Below are 22490 nucleotides of genomic sequence, written 5' to 3'. Positions count from 1 at the left end.
TCTGTACTATATATTTAAAAAAATTATTTTAAATTATTTTGGATCATTTCCAATTGAGTCAGACCTGCCTTAGGTCTGACCTGGGAATCAGAATTACAGAATAATAGGTCATAGTGTGAGAAAGAGCCCATCCATCCCTGACCTTTGCGTGCAGGGACATCAGGTATTATGATTTCCATGTTTTAAATGATGTGTTCTGAGTCCATTAACTTTTACATGCCTGGTCTAGATTCATGATGGTGATACATTTCTAAGACAGGATTTAAATCCAGAACCCTCATTTTTTTTTATTTTTATAAGTCATGAAGCAAATACTTGTTTTTGTTTTTTAATAAGTTATTATTTATTCCCCACCTTAACATTTGTATTCCTTTGGCATGCACCATGATCTAGTGAAGGGAGCACTGACTTTAGCATCCATCTGAAAGGCAGTTCTTACCTGGTGACCTAATGCTGGAATCAGGAACTTTTTTCTGTAAAGGACCAGATAGTAAATACTTTTGCCTTGCAGGGCATATGGTTTCTGTTATAAATACTCAGTTCTTCCACTGTAGAGAGAAAACATCCATATACGAGATGTAAATGAGTGGGCATAGCTTCCAGTAATACTTTAATTATAAAAACAGGTGATGGGCATATTCGGACCATAGGCCATATATTGCCCACCTCTGATGAAGAGCAAAGTACTGTACTTTCTCATCTGTAAGATGGAGACACTAGAGCTTAGCTCATAGGTTTGAAGTAATTCAGAATAACTGAGATAATGTAAGTAACATACCTATGAGAGGATATAGCCCATTATAGACATTAAATACACTATCATTATGATGGACACAAGTGAATTAATGTTTAAGCTCATTCATACAATATTCTTTTGACAAGTCTATGGGAGAGGATTAATTATTTAAGTAACAAAAGACCGAGATTATAAGGTAACTTTAAGCTTTAATGATATTCATGTCAAAAATTTTCCATTCAAAGCTCTGTATCTTGAAGCTTTAGTATTATTTTTTTTTCTACAAGAAGAGCAGAAAATTTAAAATTATTCATTTAAGAAAATACTACAAAAAGCAATTGGATTCTCTAAATCTAAGTAAGCTTTATCACAAAACAGAAAAAAAAGTGCAAGTTTATTTTATAAATTGTTCTCACCACTAGTAATTACTAAATGCTTTTTTAATGGCTCATAATGAATTCCATGCATTTTCTAAGAATTATTTTGCTCCCAGAGTTATGTGGATTAATTTATGTATATTTAATTTAAAAATTAGCATCACTTTGGGGATTTGTCTGGGACCCCTCAACATTTCATGAATAAATAAGCTAGCTGAACCTTTTTTAAAAATGCATAAATATATAAAACAATCTTTAGCACATTGCTTTTGAAAGTAAATAACATTCACAAATAATTGAACTTGTGTTGACTTCAGTTAGCCAAAATTTTTAAAGAAAATGAAATGCAATTGTGAGCGGACTACATGTCTAATATTTGTTCTATACTTAGTTTATATGTTGTTTAATGTGATTATACATCAATCTCAATTTAAATTTTAAAATATTTCCTTTTACCTCTCCTATTTTAAATCAGTGGATACTTTTCAAAGTAGACACCCTCTGAAATTGAAAAATAAGTAAATAAAAAGAATACACTCGTTTTAAAGTATCCTACTCTGTGGATTCAATGATATGCCCCACATCTGAATGCTGCACAGTTTACTAATTGTATACAAATGTGCATTTTCAAAATACCTCATAGCCCTTCACTAGTGAGATGTGCCAGCATTTCTATTCTGAAGGATGAGAAATTGCTTTTCCATAAATGTAATGTTTTATTAGATTTTCTGTTCATTAGCATGAGAAAAATACCGAGATGATAGAGATAGACCTTGTAATACATATATAATATATAACATATTTTATTTTATTTATACAATATATATATAATATATATTGTATATATATGAATTTGACTCTACTGAGGACCTTTCCAAAATTCAATACAGGCCTACCTCAAGAAGCAAGAAAAGTCTCAAACAAGCTAATCATCAACCTAAAGGGGCTAGAAAAAGAACAACAAACAAAACCTGAAACCAGCAGAAGGAAGGAAGTAATAAGAATTAGAGCAGAAATAAATGACATAAAAACTAAAAAAACAATAGAACAGATCAATGAAACCAGAAGCTGGTTCTTTGAAAAAATCAATAAAGTTGATAAACCTCTAATGAGACTTATCAAGAAAAAAAAAGATAAAGGATTTAAATAAAATCACAAATGAGAGGAGAAATAGCAACGAACACCATAGAAATACAATGATAAGAGAATATTATGATAATCTATATGCCAACAAATTGGACAAGCTAGAAGAAATGATAAAATTCCTAGAAACTTAGAACTGCCAAAGCTGAAACAGGAAGAAATAGAAAATTTGAACACAGCAATAACCAGCAAAGAAATTAAATCAATAATCAAAAAACTCCAGGACCAGATGGCTTCATAGGAGAATTCTACCAAATATTTAAAGAAGAGTTAATACCTATTATTCTCAAACTATTCCAAAAAATAGTAAAGGAAGGGAAACTTCCAAATTCATTCTATGAAGCCAGGATTACTCTGGTACCAAAACCATATAAAGACGCCACTAAAAAAGAGAACTACAGGCCAATATCCCTGATGAACATAGCTGCAAAACTTTTCAGTTAAATACTGACAAACCAAATCCAACAATACAGTAAAAAAAATCATTCACCATGATCAAGTGGGTTTTATTCCTGGGTTGCAAGGATGGTTTAATATTTGCAAATCAATCAATGTGATACATCATATCAATAATAGAAAGGATAAGAACCATATGATCAATAGACAAAGAAAAAGCATTTGACAAAGTACAATATCCATTCATGATATAAACCCTCAACAATTTAGGTTTAGAGGAAACATACCTCAATATAATAAGGGCCACGTATGAAATAACCACAGCTAATATAGTTCATAGTTCATGGCTCTCAGTGAAAAACTGAGAGATTTTCCCGCTAAGATCAGGAACAAGACAAGGATGTCCACTCTCACCACTTTTATTCAACATAGTACTGGAAGTCCTAGCCACAGCAATCAGACAACAAGAATAAATAGAAGTCATCTACATCAGTAAGGAAGAAGTAAAATTTTCTCTATTTGCAGATAATGTGATATTATATGTAGAAATCTCAAAAGAATCCATCAAAATCCTATGTATGCACAGTTAGCTAAAATTCTATGCTAATTTTGAGATTAAGAGCTTGTTTTCATAAAGACCAATTTAATTCATTCTATACTATGGAACTAGATTGTATCACCAAAAACACTTGTATCTTAACACTACATGACCAGGAAAATAGGGACGGAGCAGTATAATTCCTTGATTACCACCTTGTACAAAACTACACTAATCTAACAGATATAGATAGATAGATAGATGATAGATAGACCGGCCATCAAAGTGTGAGTGGTGAGATACTGATTTTGTGCCTGTGAAATGATCTGCTTGATATCATGTCCTCACCTTCCATTTTTTCTTACATCTTATACATTTAAAACTACCTGTAGAGTTGAATCAAGTGGAATGAAAGGAGCTCCAGTTATCCCTTAACTGTCCAACATCATCCTTATAATTCTTCTCTTGAGTAACTGATTTACACTTGGGGAGTTAGGTGAGCCACAATGAGAAACTGCTATCCTTAGGGATACATCAACATGAGCAAAGAAACTTATAGAGAGGTGTACTTACCAGTGTGGCTTGGAGCCCATAGAATCCAACAGTCTCTCTTAAAGTAAACAAACAAATAAATACACATATGCTGTAGGATATTATTAAATGCTTTTTAAAAATACTTATGGATATTATATATCTTTCCTAACAGTCAAGGATTATATCCCCTACAGAATCTATTTTACCTTATATGTATGTTTAAGTAAGTGATCAACAGTCTTAAAACGTACTCAACACTTTAGGAATCTACTTTTATGGAAGTACATTTTATTCAACTGGAGAGTCTTCTTTGACTTTCATTCACATTAAAAACAAACGATCCTTTAAATTACTAATGCACCTAGAATAAAACCTTTGTAAAAATAATAATTTACATATTATATTCAGCATTTCCATGATTTCAGTCCTCCAAAAGTTGAGAGGATTTTATTATTCCCAATAATTACTGCATCTCCTTTGCCAAGAAGTTCTAGAAGGCTTTACCTGCACTGGTGATCCCTACTTCAAAGGAGAACTAAGGATAGTGATTCTTCCAAAGAAACTCCATTAAAGCATAAATTAAATAATCTAATTATTTTCTCAATTACCTTTTTAATTCAAAGCTTACTTTGAATAACCTTTTCCAATGGTCCCACACAGTTTTTCTTTGAAGAACTTAAAACAAAATTTGACTGTAGAATTCCTTCAAAGCCTATCAATGTTTTTCTTTCTTTCTTTTTCTTTTTTTCTGAGCCCACTTATTTATTAGTTCCTACCCAGCCATTATTTGTGGTATTCTTTTCCAGTTATATATTGCTGCATAACAAACCACCCTAAAATTGAGTACCTTAAAATAATAACATTTATTTTGCTCACAGACCTTCAGTTTGGGCAAGGTTGTTGAGAAGGAGTCAGCTCTGCTCAAGACAGCTTCAGCTGAGGGCTGGAGGATCAGCTTCCAGTCTGGCTCACTCATATGGCCACAGCTGGTATTCCCTGGCTGTAGTCTGGAAGCTCAGGTGGGGCTGAGAGCAGGGACCTCTGTTCTACTAGACTCCATGTGTCCTGGGCTTCCTCTGGCTTGGGTTTCAAATGTTAGCATCCCAATACAGAGCAGCTGGAAATCTGTGTTGCATTTTATGTTCTGCTCTCCAAAGTCATACAGTGGTACTTTACCTGTATGTGAGGGGGAAGTCCCAAACAGCCACCCAGTTTCTAGGAGATGAGACTTAGACTCCACCTCTTGATGGAGGAGTGGTAAGATTCTAGAAGAACATATGGGCTAGTAGATACTATCATGGGCTTTTGAAGGACAAAACATAATTACACACACACACACACACAAATGATCTTTTATCAATGTAATTGTTACCCATTAGGGCAATTCAGATGTTTCTTAAAAGTTGTCTCCAAGGGTGCCTAAGTGGCTCAGTTGGTTAAGTATCTGCCTTCAGCTCAGGTCATGATCTCGGGGTCCTGGGATGGAGCCCCACATTGGGTTCCCTGCTCAGGGGGAGTCTGCTTCTCCCAATCTCTCTGCCCTTAACCCCACTCATTCTCTCTGTCTCTCTCTCTCTCTTTCTATTAAATGAATAAATAAAACTTTTTTTTTTAAAGATTTTATTTATTTATTTGAGAGAGAGAGAGAGCACATGAGAGGGGGGAGGGTCAGAGGGAGAAGCAGGCTCCCCGCCGAGCAGGGAGCCCGATGCGGGACTCGATCCAGGGACTCCAGGATCATGACCTGAGCCGAAGGCAGTTGCTTAACCAACTGAGCCACCCAGGCGCCCCAATAAATAAAACTTTTTAAAAAAAATGTTGTCTCTAACTCCATTCTAAATAGCCCTAGGCCTTTCTCCTCTCATCCAACTCTGAGTACCTACAGTGCCTTTTATTTATTTATTTATTTATTTTTAAGATTTTACTTATTTATTTGACAGAGAGAGAGAGCAAGAGAGCACAAGCAGGGGGAGCTGCAGAAGCAGACTGAGCCACCCAGGCACCCCCCCACAATGCCTTTTAAATATCTTCTACCCACTTAATCAGTAATGTGGTACTCAGAGTATTTCTATCATCTTATCCTGTATTCTAGAGATATTTAGTGTGGATACCTAATGAAGCTACCTCTGCCAATGATGGTGGGGAAATTATTTGTAGGTACCCTCTGTGAAAAGAAGAAAGGGTGTATTTTTCCTGAATCTCTCTTCTCTTCGAGTTCTGAACTATGCCAGCAGTTTGACTATTATAGTCAATTTAATGGATTTTTTTAAAACTATTTCCAAGCTGCTACAAAAGCTTAGGAATCTTGAATTTAAGACTTTGTGTGTTATTTCTCCCCTTGGCTTCCAACATGAGGAGAAGGAATTGGGTGGGGAGTGGGGTAAGGGGCACATCAATGCTTATCAGGATATAAGCATTCTTGTATCAGGATACAAATTTAACATGACATTAGACAAAGCAGCTTTCAAATTTCTAATCCATTCAAGCAAACTGACTAATACTAAGAAAATAACAAAGCATATTTACAAAATGAGCATATTATGCCCAGCTGTGCAAGCAATGGAATAGCTATCTAAAGTGATTAGCTCTGTTTTGTCTCTTCAGAGTGCATTTGATTTCTCCTCTGGTTTGGTTTGCCTCTTCAGGGTAAAGCAGCTTCATAATTCAGTTTGGGGATTTCTACAGTAATGACTAAGTACCTTCAGGGAACCACTGTGTTTGAGGCAGGGGTCTTCATAAAATAAAGGTGTTGTCAGGAGAATTAAACAATAAATACAGAATGATTTTATAAGGGAATTATAATTATAAATGTTGGCAGATTCTTGAAGCAGAATCAGGGCAGAAACCCCTAAAGGCACAAAAATTTAAAGGTCACCTATCATAAAATCAACTCACCTCCCTTTAAGAAACTATTCCCAGTTTCTCAAGACATCTTTCTTATGGTAGATTCAATAAACTCTCCCCAAATAATTTATCCCAAGCAGGAAACATTAAGTATATTATTTACATTTTGAGAATATATTTGTATTTTCTTTGTAAAGAAAAAGCATACTTCATTTAAAATACCATTATGATTGTTTTATTTTAGCCTATAGATATGACATATATGTACAGTATAAAGAATACTAATCAACAAATTCATGTGCGTGCATTGTGTCTAGCTAAATAAATAGAACATTGATGATATTGTTGAAAATTCCCTGTAGGCATCTTTTGGATTTTATCTCAGTCTTTTTTCTCTGGAAGTAATTGCCATCTTGATTTTGTGTTAATAATTCTCTATACAAATTAATTTGCTGACTTTTTTGTTTAGTTTTGCTTATTTGTGACCTAGATAAGAATAGAATTATACTCTGTAAGTGTTCATTCTTTGATGAATTTTTTTCTTTGTACATCATAAAGTGTATAACTATAGTTTACAGTTTACTTTTACTGTTGGATTGTATTCCTTTTCACGATTGCCAATTATGCTGTTGCTGGCATTTGAATTGTTTCGTCCTTTGATCTTATGAATGATGTGGCTGTGTACAATGTTCAGTATCCCTTTGGATGGAAATGAACTAAGGTTTCTTTAGGATATTCATCTCATAGTTGAATTACTGGTCATAGAGTATATTTATATATCTGCTCAGCTTTACTAATACTCAATTGCTTTCTAAAAGACGTATAACTTACACTTTTATTAGCAGGGTATATGCAGATCTGGTGTGCATGAAATTATAATGCAAGTGTGATTGTAATTTGAACCTCCTCGATTATTAATCTGGTGGACACTCTTTTTACATTGTTTATTCCCATTTCCTCTCCTGCAAAATGCCTATTCAAGTTCTTTGCTGCTTTTTCTACCTGATGGTTCTTCTCTTACTGATTCATTGGAGTTCTTTTAATTTTCTTTCTTTTTTTTTTTTTTAAATTTATTTGACAGAGAGACAGAGAGAGAGGGAACACAAGCAGGGGGAGTGGGAGAAGGAGAAGCAGGCCCCCCGCTGAGCAGGGAGCCTGATGCGGGGCTTGATCCCAGGGCCCTGGGATCATGACCTGAGCCGAAGGCAGACGCTTAATGACTGAGCCACCCAGGCGCCCCTCTTTTAATTTTCTTAATAATGATCTCTTCCAAAGGTGTAGCTAGTGTTTTCACCCTCTTTACAGTGATTACATTTTTGATGATACAAAGACATACTTTTAAATTTTCTTTGAAAATCTGAACTTTTGTTTTTCATATTTAAATCCTTAATTCATTAGGGATTGGTTTGAGAGTATAGTTTGAGATAGAGATCCAATTTCATGTTTTCCTATATAGATTACCAATGTTGCAGCAGTACTTAATGAATTTTTTTCCCCTCTTTGATTTAAGATTTAGATTTTACCAAATATCAAATATGGTAAATCCATGGGTCTATTTCAGAGCTCTCTGTTCAGGTCCATTAGTCCTGTTTAACCCTACTGCATTTCAGACAATCTTAATAACTTGAACTTTATTATTAGTCTTAATGTCTGAGAGGATAAGATTTCTCAGCTTGTTCTTCTAGAGGGTCTTAACTGTTTTTGGAATTTTACATTTCCATATAAATTTTAGAATCAGCCTATCAAGTTTCATAGATAATGGAGATGATATTTAGATTAAAATTGTACTAAATATTTTTGGGGAAAATTGACAGAGAGTAAATATTTAATCTTTCTATTCGTGAAGATACTGTGGTTCCCATAGTTTGGGATTTTAATCTATTTCTTGAAGTATTATTATTATCATTTTACAAAATTATTTACAGTTAGATCACTTACGTATATGTTATATATAATATATATTTGGTGCTGTTGTAAGTTATAGTTTGTTAAAATCAAATCTTTTATTGCTATAAATGCAGATTACTTTCACATATTGATCTACTATACGACAATAATGCCAAACTCTGTTTATAATTCTAATTATTCATCTTATACAGTCTTTGAATTCTGTAGCATATTGGGTTTATAATAGAATTCTATGTATACACATCATATGCATTTAAAACCTTTCTAATCATTACACACTTTGTTTCTAAAAGAAATATCTTAAATTAGGGACCTGACTAGGAGCTCCAACCTGAAGCTCTCTCCATTCAGAGAGTGATAACAATCATCCTTATTTTATTTCTGTCCTTATTTATTTAAATAACTGCCCAAAAGATTTTACTATTGAGTATAACATTTCATGTGGATCTTTTATAGATACCTTTTATTGAGTTAAAGAAATTATTATCTATTCTGTTAGCTAAGAGTTGTTTTATCCCAGGTGCCTGGGTGACTCAGTCGTTAAGCATCTGCCTTCAGCTCAGGTCATGATCCCAGGATCCTGGGATCCAGTCCCACATCGGGCTCCCTGCTCGGTGGGAAGCCTGCTTCTCCCTCCCCCACTCCCCCTGCTTATGTTCCCTCTCTCGCTGTGTCTCTCTCTGTCAAATAAATAAATAAAATCTTAAAAAAAAAAAAAAAGAGTTGTTTTATCCCTTGAATGGATGAATTTTATTGATTTTGCTTTTTTGGTTTTATTTTTTATATCTTTTGGAAGGATCATATATTTTATTTAGTTTTAATCAGTTAATGTGGTAAATTACATTGATAAATGTTCCAATATTGAACCACTGTTCACAAAGAGGAGAGACCCAACATAGTCAAAATGTAATATCTTTCTTACGCCTTTTTAGATTTTTTTAACTTTACTATTGATAAGTAATATTGCCATGTTATTTTATTTCAGTACCAAACTATTTTTAATTTGTTATCAGATTCACTAGCATCATATATAGAGTTGAAGAGGACACTTTATTCCTGAATTTCTATCAATATTATCTGCATTTCTGTTGTTTGTATTGTTAGTGCTGGTTGTCATTTAAATGTTTTAATAAGATTCCTCTATTTGTGGAAAAAATATCTAGCAGTTGATTCAATTTCATTAATAGCTCTAGAACCAATTGGTTATTTTAGTTAATTGGGGGCATAGATCTCTTCTCCCAAGCTGCTTTCAGGATTTTCTCTTTGTCTATGAGACTCATAAGTTTTACTATTAGATGTCGGGGTGTTGACCTATTTTTATTGATTTTGAGAGGGGTTCTCTGTGCTTCCTGGATTTTGATGCCTGTTTCCTTCCCCAAATTAGGGAAGTTCTCTGCTATAATTTGCTCTATTATACCTTCTGCCCCTCTCTCTCTTTCTTCTTCTTCTGGGATCCCAATTATTCTAATGTTTCGTCTTACGGTATCACTTATCTCTCGAATTCTGCCCTCGTGATCCAGTAGTTGTTTATCTCTCTTTTTCTCAGCTTCTTTATTTTCCATCATTTCATCTTCTATATTACTGATTCTCTCTTCTGCCTCATTTATTCTAGCAGTTAGCGCCCCCATTTTTGATTGCACCTCATTCATAGCCTTTTTGATTTCTACTTGGTTGGATTTTAGTTCTTTTACTTCTCCAGAAAGGGTTTCTCTAATAACTTCCATATTTTTTTCAAGCCCAGCTAGTATCTTTAAAGTGATGATTCTGAACTCTAGATCTGACATCGTACTAATGTCCGTATTGAGTAGGTCCCTGGCAGTCGGTACTACGTCTTGTTCTTTTTGTTGAGGTGATTTTTTCCATCTTGTCATTTTGTGTAGAGGAGAATAGATTAATGAGAAAACAAAATGCTAGCAGAGTAACAACGTCCCCAGAAAATATGCTTTAAGCAAATCAGAAAAGACCTGAAGCAGTGGGAAAATAAAGGGAAAGAGAGAAAAAAGAAAAAGAAAAAGATAAAAACAAAAACAAACAAAACAAAGCAACAACAACAACAAAAAAACCAGAATGTGATCAAATATGATCAGGCTGGTATATAGATCAGTGCCACACACTAGATTTGGGTGTATTTTGGTCTTTTAGAAGAAAGTGCCTTCCAAAATTTCAAAGAAGAAAAACTTATATATGTACAAAAATAAGGGATGATATGATGAAGGGATGGAACATGACTGTAAAGATGGAAATTATAAAAAATTTTATAAAAGGAATTGATAAGAAGTTGTTTGAAAAAAGAAAGAAGAGGATTTAAAAAAAGAAAAAAAAAAGAGAGAGAATGTGATCAGGCAGGGGAATAGAAAACACCATATACTAGAGATTTAGGGTATATTTTAATCTGTTAGAAGAAACTATCTCAAAATTTTAAAGAGAGAACAACTTATATATATATGCCAAAAATATGGGTAACTACTATGAAGGGATAGAATATGACTCTAAAAATGAAAAATAAAAATATTTTTTTAAAAAAAGGGATTGATAAGATGTTGGTTAAAAAAGGGAAAAAGAAAAATTCAAAAAGAAAAAGAAAAAAACACAGTTAAAAAAAAATTAACTTTTAAAGACTAAAGAATCATGGTAAAAAAGCCATGAATTCTATGTGCAGTATTCCCCTAGCGCTGGAGTTCTGCCGTTCTCATTGATCGGTAAACTTGGTCTTGGCTGGCTGTTTTCGCTGATCTTCTGGGGAGGGGCCTGTTGCCGTGGTTTCCAAATGTCTCTGCCTGAGGCGGAATTGCCCCGCCCTTGCCCCCTCCCGGCTGAGTAATCTGCTCGGGTTTGTTCTCCGGGGCTTTTGTTCCCTGAGCACTTTCCATACAGCTTTGGAGGCGGAGAGTGAAAATGGCGGCCTCCCAATCTCCGCCCTGGAGGAGTCGAGAACTCGGGGCCCCACTTCTCAGTGAGCCCCCAGAGAAAAGCCGTCAGTCACTCCCATCTCCCCGGTCTCCGGCTGCACTCCGTGCTCACCTGGCCTGTGACCGCGCGTTTCTCTCTCTGGCACCCAACCCCGGGTGGAGTCTCCAAACCCACCACATCCCTGCGGTGCACTCCCGCGGGGCTCCTCCTGGGGGAGGAAGGTGAGTCTCCCCAGATCTGCCGCTTGTTGGGTCCCTGGTGGAGGAGCAGGGGCCCGACTGTGTCGCGGATCACGGTCTATGGCAACCCCGAGCTGAGAGCCCGCGCCTGGGCTCCGCCTCTGCAGCCGGCTTCCCTGCTCCGTTACCTGGGAGCTCTGCCACACTCAGGCACCCCCGGTCTTTCTGTGACCCCGAGGATCCTGAGACCACACTGTCCCGGAGGGTTCCACCCCCCGCTTAGCCACCAGAGTGACGTCCCTCGGCGGAGCAGACTTTTAAAAGTTCCGATTTTGTGCTCTGAGGCTCTATCACTTGCCAGAAGCGGCTCACGGAGGCCCCTCCCCCGCTGTCTGTCCTCCCGAATATCGCCGTGGATTCACTTCTCCGCACGTCCTACCTTCCAGAAAGTGGTCGCTTTTCTGATGAGAGAGTTGTTGCTCTTCTTTTCTTCTATCTCCTGTTGAGTTTGTAGGTGTTCAGAATGGTTTGATCTCTATCCAGCTGAATTTCTGAGAGAAGACGAAATCCAGGTCTCCTGCTCCTCTGCCATCTTGCTCCGCCCCCCCACTGTTCAATATTATTATTAGTAGGGCATTACCATCCCCATTTTAGGATCCTGGGATTTAGATTATGCAAGACATTTTATTTTTCATCTTTTTGAATTGTATGGGAGGCAGTAAAATATCAACTTCTCTGAAGTTATTATATAAATGTAATGCAATTCAAATCACAATTTCTTTGTTTTGTTGAATTGAGGATATATTTAATATTTTGTGAAATAATAAATTTATTTATCCAATCCAATTCAAATAAATTTAACCAAGAAGAACCAAGAAAACTATTTAAACAATAGCAGTGAGTATATGTTGGGTGAAATTAACCTCATTAGATATAAGAACAAAACAACTATAATCAAATAAATAAATCTTTGACTGTTAATTGACAAAGCAAAAGAGAAGAATAGAAATACCAGAAATAGACTTAATAATAAAACAATTCTAATAAAAGATACAGTGCAGTTAGAAGATAAATAATTTAATAGTGTTAAATAACTAGATATCATCTGAATATCCATAAAACATAATTCCCAAATGTATTAAAGTCCTGAGTGTTGAAGTCCTACATATAAATATTAAAAAGACAAATATCTATAAACTATAAGCATTGTCAAGAGGCATGAAGGAGTTCTTACAAAGATAGAAAAATTTTTAAAAAATATTTATAAGGAAATAATAAGATACCTTTGGCTTTAATTTCATAGAGAATTCCAAGAACAATCCTTTTTATGTTTCAGACTGAAAAGGGAATATTACATAACAAAGGTCTACCATCCAGAGGAAATGGCTTCTCCGGAGCTTTATCTCCCTGGGGAAATGGCATTTAGCCAAATCCAACTGCTATAGCCTTTCTCTCTTACCTAAGGGAAAGTAAAAAAAGGTTAAGGAACAAATCTGAAGGTCATAGCCCAAGAACTCAATTACATTAAAAAATTACAGAATTTTTAAATTCTGAAGCACCCCCCTCTCAGGCCTTTCCACCACATCAACTGGGCTACAGTATAATAACAGTGATTACAATTGATAGAGCTACAAGTCAAAGACTCTATTTAAGACAGGTTTTAGGAAAACTTAAGGACAAGGGGATAAACAAATACACTGAGAGAAATTGAAGCTTCTGGCAATCTAGGGCTATAGAAAACATTTAAACATAACTCAGCTCCCATCAACATCAATATAAAACTTCACACTAAACTTCACACCTGTTACTTGATACATCACTTTTGGCTTTCAAAAAATATTTTAGGACATGCTAACACTCAAAAAAACCACCACATAATCTTAAGAGAAAAAGCAAGCATCAGAACCAGTCTAAACTATGATGCAGGTAATAACATAAGGAATTTAAAATAGCTACAATCAATATGTTAAGGGCTCTAATGTAACAAGTAGACAACATACCAGAAGATATGGGTAATATAAACAGAAAAGTAGAAATGTTAGGAAAGAATGCAAACCAAGCAAAACAATATAGAAATGCTAGAAATCAAAACCACTTTAATAGAAATGAGGAATGCTTTTGATGGTTTCATTATTGGACTGGTCAAAGCTGAGCAAAGAATTAGTGAGCTTGAAGATATGTTAATAGAAACTTTTCAGAGAGAAACATAAAGAGAAAAATATTAAACAAATGAAATGAAACATTTAATAACTAGAATAGCTACGAAAAGCATAATATATGGACAATGGGACAACCTAAAGGAGAAGAGAAAGAGAAAGGGACAGAAGAAGTATTTGAAGGGCTAGTGGCTGAAAATTTTCCAAAGCTAATGACAGATACCAAAGTACAGATCCAAGAATCTGAGAGAACACCAAACAGGATAGGTATTTATACCTTTGCATATCATTTTGAAGGCACAGAAAAGAGAACACAAAGAGTAAATCTTGAAAGTCAAGAGATAAAACAAAAAAACAAAACAAAACAAAAAACTCACCTTGCCTATATAGGAACAAACCTAAGAATTGCAACATACTTCACATCAGAAGTCACAGAAACAAGAAGACAGTATAGGGAAATATTTGAAGTGTTGAAAGAAAAGAAAACATCATCCTAGAATTCTATACCCAGGGAAATTGTCCTTCAAAACTAAAAAATAATTAAAGATTTTCTGGACAAACAAAAACGAAGAAAATTGGTTAACAATAGACCTTCATTGCAACAAATGTTATAAGTAGTTCTATACAGAAAAGGAAAATTATATTGGTCATAAACTTGTATCTACATAAAGGAAGAGGGTCAGGAAAAAATGAAGATAAAATATTTTTTTCTTTTTTTTAGTTGATTTAATATATAATTGTTAAAAATAATAATGTATTTGGATAAGTGATGTGAGGTATAATAGGAATTGGGAATACTCTGTTATAATGTATCTGTACTCCCCATGAAGCATTATAGTGTTACTTAAAGGGGATTTAGATCAATTTTACATGTATTTTACAAACTCTAGTGTAACCGCTAAAGAATTTCAAAATGATTATAATTGAAATGCTAAGAGAGGAAAGAAAATGAGTTTTTTAAATACTCAATTAAAATCAAAGCAAAAAGGCAAAGACTAAAAAAAAAAAAAAGAAAAAGAACAAGTACAATGAATAGAAAACAGTTGCAAGCATGGTAGATGTTAATCCAAATATATCAATAATTATTTTAAATGTAAATGGTCTAAATACAGCAATTAAAGAATAGACACTGTCAGCATGGGTATAAAAATCAGACCCAACTCTATATTTTCTCTAAGAAACCACCTTTAACTATAAAGACACAGATAGGTTAAAAATAAAGAAATAAAGAAAAATGTACTCTGACAATGTTACCCAAAGGAACTTGGTGTTGCTATATCAGTCAATGTTTCATTTAGAACAATGAAAATTATCAGGGTTTAAGAGGGTCTTTGCATAGTGATAAAGGGATCAATACCCATGAAGATGTAAAAATCCATAATATGTGCACAGCTAAAAACAATCAAAATATGTGAGGCACAAAACCTGATAGACCTGTGAGGAATAATAAAATCACTATTAGAGCCAGAGACTTCAACAATTGATTTGAATAATTGGTAAACCCAACAGATAGAAAATCAGTAAGGATGTAGTTGAAATGTACAGCGCCAACATTCAACTAGATTTACCTGACATTTATAGAATAGTTTATTCCACCACAAAATACATATTTATCACACACTCATAAGGGACATTAAGGAAGATAGGCCACATTTTGGACCATAAAGCACACTTAATAAATTTAAAATAATAGAAATCCTATAAAGTATGTTCTCAGATCAAAATGGAATTAAACCATATCTATAACAGAAAGATAGCTGGAAATCTTAAAATATTTGGAGATTGACAGACACCTTTCTAAATAAAGCATGAGCCAAAAAAAAAAAAAAATTAAAGAGTAATGTAAAAATATTTTGAACTGAATGAACAAGAAATAAAAATGAGTGCAGAAATCAACACAGAAAAAAAAAGTAAAGACTATTTTAAAATATTAAAGTTCATGAACTTCTAGTCACATTACAAAGAGAAAATACTAATTACTGATATAAAAAATGAAAAAAGTTTTATCACTATAATATTATGGACATTACAAGTTAGTAAAGGAATATTACAGACCACTCATTGTCCATATATTAGGTATCATGGATGAAATGAAATAATTCCTTGAAAGACACATTCTACCAAAATTTATAAAGGAAAAATAGATAATATGAATAAGCCTATGTCTATAAAAGAAATTAAAGAAATTAACTTTAAAAAAAAAAAAAAAAAACAAAGGAAAGAAAGCAAACAGGCACCAGGCCCAGATGGATTCACTGGTAAATTCTATCAAACATTTACAGAATAAATAACACTAGTTCTTTACAATCTCTTCCAGAAAATAGAAGCAGAGGAAGTAAGGACGCACTTCCTAACACATTCTATGAGGCCACTATTGCCCTAATACCAAAATCAAATAAAGACATTACAAGACAGAACTACAGAGCAATATCTGTCATGAACATAGACATAAAATTTTTTGACAAATAGTATCAAATTATATCCAGAAATTCATAAAAAGAATCATACATTACAACCAAGTGGAATTTATTCCAGTTGTACAAGGCTGGTTCAATTTGACAGTAAGGAAGAAAAACTATATGATCACATCAATAGATTCACAAAAAAGTATTTCACAAAATCCAACATCCTTCTTAAAAATTCTCAGGAAATTAGGAATAAATAGAAGCTTCCTTAGCTTGATAAAGAACATCTACAAAAAAATGTTCAACTAAAATCAAACTTAATGACAAGAAACTGGATGTTTGCCCTTACAACTGGGAACAAGGCAAGAATGTTCCCTCTCACTGCACCTATTTAACATCATGTCAGAAATCCTAGCTAGGGCAATAAAACAAGAAGAGGAAATGAAAGTATATAGATTTGGAAGAAATAAAATGTTCTTTGTTCACAGATGTCTGTGTAGAAAATCCAAAAGGATTAAAAAAAAAAAATACTCCTGGACCTAATAAACCATTAGAGCAATGTGGCAGAATACAAAGTTAATATACAAAAGCCAATTGCTTTCCTATACCAGTGTGCAGGAAAGGGATGACTCATAGGCCTATGTTCCTCAAATTCTGCCCTTTGTGATTAAAATGCTATCTTCAGGATTAACGATTGTCTGGACCCTGGGCAGTCTTGGAATATTTGCCTGATAAGAGTGTTTTTCTTTGAGTGAAGTATGGGGCTTTGATACACTTGTTTGATAATATAGTTTATCATCATTATTGTTTTAAAAATGCATTTTATTGTTAATACCAGTTTTGTATGCCTTAGGCCTTGGGCCAAATGCTACCAAATCAATCATATAATTTATGCTAACCAACATTATAAATGGTGAACACATATTTTGCCCTGAGGAATTGGTGTCTGTGTAGCTGAAGTCAGTCTTGCAAGTACTGCATGCATATGTGACTTACGTCCAATAAAATACTGGACCCTAGCCTTGGCTGAGGTTTCTTGGTTGAGAGCACTTTGGACAAGTTGTCACACATTGTTGCTGGGAAAATTAAGTATATTGTGTAACTCCACTAAGAGAACACACCTGGAAGCTTGTGCCTAGTTTTTAATAGGTTACACTTGATAGGCCTTTTTTCCTTAGCTAATGAGTATCCTTTTGCTGTAATAAACAATAAACACAAATTTTTTAAATTTTATTTTATTATGTTATATTAGTCATCATACAATACATCATTAGTTTTTGATGTAGTGATCCACAATTGTAACAACTTTTCTGAATCCTATGAGTCTTTCTAACATATTCTCAACCTGACTCCTATATGCATGGGAAAAAATATCCACAGTAACCAACATAATACCAAGGAATAGCAAAGTTAGAAGACACACGACTCAACTTCAAGACTTATTATAAAGCTGTACAATCAAGACATCATGGTATTGATAATAAAATCATAGATCAATGGAACAGAACTGAGGGCCCAGAAATAGGTCTACATAAATATAGTCAACTGAACTTTGACAAAGAAACAGAGGCAATTCAATGGAGAAAGGATAGGCTTTCAAAAAATGTTGTTGGGAAATTTGGACATTCATATAAAAGAAAATCATCTAGGCACTAAATTTACACATTTCACAAACATTAGCTCAGAATATAGACCTAAATGTAAAATGTAAACCTATAAAATGCCTACAAAATAATTTAAGGAGAAAATGTAGTTGACCTCGTGCTTGGTGATAAATTTTTAAATACAAAACTAAAAGTATGATCCATGAGAGAAAAAGATTCTAATAAGCAAAACTTGATTAAAATTAAAAGCTTACAAAGGACACTGTTAAGAGCATGAAAAGTAAGACACAGATCTAGGAGAAAATATTTACAAAACACATATTATAATGAAGGACCTATATCCAAGATATACAAAGAATACTTTAAGCTCAACAATAAGAAAAACCACCCAGTTACGAAATGAGCTAAAGAACTGAATAGACATCTCACCAAACAAGAGAAACAGGTGGTAAGTAAACATAGGAAATATATATATCATGAAAAAAAGAAGTGAGATATGAAGCCATGAAAAGACATGAAGAACCTTAAATGCAGACTATTAAGTTGAATAAGCTGGTCTGAACATACTGGGCAATTCCAATTATATGACATTCTGGAACAGGCAAAATTACAGGGACGGTAAAATGACCACTAGTTGCCAGGAATTTGGAAGAGATGAAGAGGTAAAGCACAGGGAGTTTTGAGGTGGTGAAACTATTCTGTGTGGTACTCCAGTGGTGGATAAATGACAGTATGCATTTGTCAATACCCATAGAACTTTACAGAGCAAAGAGTGAACTTAATGTATATGAGTAACAACAACAACAAAAAACCATTTAGGTCAGGGGATCTCAGGAAGGAATGCAGACTGTGACAAAAGAATCTAATGGCATTAGAAATGTATGAAACAACCTCACTGAAGGAGTTGGGGAAAAGGTGCTAATCTAAGTAATTTTCAAAATGAAAGGAGTCTAAAACTAGAGGCAGAATGAACTGCATATAACCCACTGTACTTTGTAGATAAGGTTATCCCAGAGGTTACAGGTTAATAATTCTGATACTGCTATACATGTATAGTGAACTCAACAATTAAATAATGGATGATGAATAGTAGGGGCCAGTTTCTCACTGTTGAAGTGGAAATTTATACATAGGCAAGGAGAGGAGTCTAAAATGATTGATGTGATAATAGATCAGAATTGGACAAATCAGTAAGGACTCAGTTTTGACTTAATATAGATACAGATGGTTACACAGAGACTTATTTATAGATATGTGTATATGCACAGGTTAGTATGTGCATATATATCTCCTAGTTTTGTTAGCTAAGAGGGTCTAGAAACTACAGCACCCCAGTAGCAATGAGCATACAACTATCACCTAGATAATAGTTTCTAAAACCACTCTCTGATAAGAGAAAATAGGGCTCTTTGGAGAAATGGCCAATTTTAGGGGGTGGAAGAGTGGTGAGTGTGCACGGAAATAAATACTAAGAATTACTATAATATATCATTTAAAATGTTTCTTTTCCAACAAAAAAAAATTATGAGATATGAAACAAAGGATAATTTAGATGTTGGGAAAAAAAGAGACAGCAACACTGTTGGTAAGAATGACCAGATGTCAGAAGATTTCAATGTAGCTGTGGTAAGTATGTTAAAAGAAAGAAAATAAATCATAATTATAGACACAAGGAGACTATGAGTATTATGGCAGTGCAACCTCAGAAGGAGAATATCAGGAAAGAGAAATTATTTTAAAATAACCAAATAGAAATTTTGGAATTGAAATGTACAATGACTGAAATGAGGTATTCACTAGAGGTGTTCACCAGTAGATGTGAACTGTCAGAAGAAAGAATTAGCAAACCTTCAGGAGAGATCAGTGGATATTACACATCAGAAGAGTGGGGGGCAGATGAAAAGAACAGAGCCTCAGAGAAATGGGGAGACTTCTAAGTGCACCAATATATGTGAAATGGAATACAAGAAGAGGTAAGGAAAGATAAAGGAGAAAAAAAATACTCAAAAAAATAATGACTGCAAACTTCCCAAAGTTTAAAAAAAAATAATTTATACATCCCAGTAGTTCAATGAATTCTAAGAAGCATAAATGAACAAAGATTCAAAAATAGACATATCATTGTAAAAATGTTGAAAGACAAAGACAAGAAGTAAATCTTCAAAGTAGCAATAGAAATTGACTCCTCTATTATTAGGGAACCCCAATAAGATTAACAGCTAACTTTTAGCAGAAACAAAGGAATCCAGAAAACAGGATGACATATGAAAGAAAAAGTACTGAAAGAACAGAAAGAACTATCAACAATCTTATCTTCAGCAAACCTATCTTTAAAAAATGAAGACAAAGTGCACTCCAAGATAAACAAGAATGGAGAGATTTGTTGCCAGCAGACCTGCTTTACATGAAATGGATGTTCTTCAGGTTGCAAGCAAGTGAGCACAGATGGAAAATTGAGCCTGCACAAGAAAACAAAGAGCAACAGCAAAAATAATTATGTAATCATAAAAGACAGCATAAAAACATATTTCTTCTTTTTCTCTTGATTTAAAAAGAAATAGTATAAAACAATATCTATGTATTCTCAAGCGTATAGCTTAAAGAAATGTAGTATATTTTAAAGTAATAGTACAAAGGAGGTGGGTGGGAAAAAAAGCTGTATTGAAGGAAACAATACCAGATTTAACTGGAATCCACAGAAACAAATGGAGAGATTCAGAAATGGTAAATAAGAAGGGAAGTGTAGCAAACTCTAAAAACATACTTCCTCTCTTCCTCAGTTTCTTTAATAGCCATAAATTACATAAAGTGACATTAATTATATAAAGTAACATGTTTATGTTATGTATATATATGTATGTACATATGTGTATTTGTAAGTATAAATAAAAAATAGTGCAAGATGTAGAAGAGGGAATAGAGCATTATAGAAGTAATATTTCTATATCTCATTAGAATTAGTATAATCTGGAATCCATTTTTGACTCTATATGAAAAGCCATAGAGCAGCCACACACACAAAAAAAATCTCAAAAAACATAATGGAAAAAATCTTTAAAGGAATTAAAATGCTGTACTAGAAAATATTCACTTAATGCAAAGAAAAGCAGGAAAGGAAAAAAAAGGAACAAAAATCACATAACACATATAGATTACAAAAAGAAAAATGGCAGATGTAAATGCAACCATATAATAACATTAAATGGAAACCAACTGAACCACAAATCAAAAGTCAAAGATTGTTAGAATGGATAAAAACATTCAAGATCCAACTGTAAACTGTCTATGGGAGATATATTTAGATTCAGAGACACAGGTGAAAAGTAAAAGGATAGATGAAAATATGTAGTGTAAACAACCATCACAAGAAAGCTACAGTATTATACTAATATCAGAAAAATAGACTTCTAACCAAAAACTTTTAATAGAGATAAAGACATTTTATAATGATGAGTCAGTCTCTCAGAAGATATAACAGAAACATATATGCACCTAACAACAGAGCCTCAGGAAATGTAAAGCAAATGTTGGCAGAATTCAAGGAACAAGTAGAGAATTCAGCAATAATATTTGGAGACTTCAATACCCCACTTTTAATAATGGCTAGAAAAAAACAGAATATCGGCAAAGAAATCAAAGGCTTACACAGTAGGAGACCTAATAGACATCTGTGTACAGTCTACCAAATGTAAGCAGAATAAACATTCTTCTCAAGTGCACATGAAACACTCTCCAGGATAAATTATATACTAGGTCATAAAACAAACCTGAGCAAATCTAAATGGATTGAAATAGTGTTTCCTGATCATAATAGAATGAAATTAGAAATTCACACCAGAATACAATTTGTGAAACCCACAAATATGTAGAGCACCATTCAATATCCAGCAGGACAAAGAGGAAATTATGAGAGAAATTAAAAAATGCTTTGAGATTAATGAAAACGAAAGCATTATATACCAAAATTAATTGTATGTAGATAGAGCAGGGCTTACAGGGAAATTTATAGTTATAAAAACCTTTTAAAAAGACTCTCAAATCAACAACTTGACCTTCCATCTTAAGACTTGGGGAAAAAAAGGGGCGCCTGGGTGGCTCAGTTGTTAAGCATCTGTCTTCAGCTCAGGTCATGATCCCAGCATCCTGGGATCAAGCCCTGCATCAGGTTCTCTGCTCAGCGGGAAGCCTGCTTCTCCCTTCCCCACTCCCCCTGCTTGTGTTCCCTCTCTCGCTGTGTCTCTGTCTGTCAAATAAATAAATAAATAAAAATCTTAAAAAAAAAAAAAAAAGACTTGGGGAAAAGAAAACTCAAAGCAAATGGAAGAAAATAATAATGATAAGGGGGAAATAAATAATACTATAGAAAACAGAAAAATCAGCAAACCAAAATTCAAAGATCAACAAAATTGACAAAACTTTCGATAAGACTGACCAAGAAAAAGAGAGAGGATTCAAATTACTAAAATCAGGAATGAAAGAAGGAACAGTACTACTGATATTACAGAAATTTAAAAAAAAAGGGGGTGGTTTATAAGGGAATACAATGAACTATATGCAAACAAATTAGATTATTTGGATGAAATGAATAAATTCATAAAAAGACAGAAACTAGTGAAACTGAATTAAGAAGAAAGGGAAAGTCATAATAGGTCTGTGTCTTTGCTTGAGCTGCCATAAGAAAATACCATAGACTGGTTTTGGCTTAAACAACAAACATTTATTTTCTGACAGTTTTGGAGTCTGAAAATCTGAGATCAGGG

This window comes from Mirounga leonina, unplaced genomic scaffold, assembly GCF_011800145.1.
Source record: "Mirounga leonina isolate KUSES-001 unplaced genomic scaffold, KU_Mleo_1.0 Mir_175, whole genome shotgun sequence".
Lineage (NCBI taxonomy): Eukaryota > Metazoa > Chordata > Mammalia > Carnivora > Phocidae > Mirounga > Mirounga leonina.
This window is presented reverse-complemented; position numbering follows the sequence as displayed.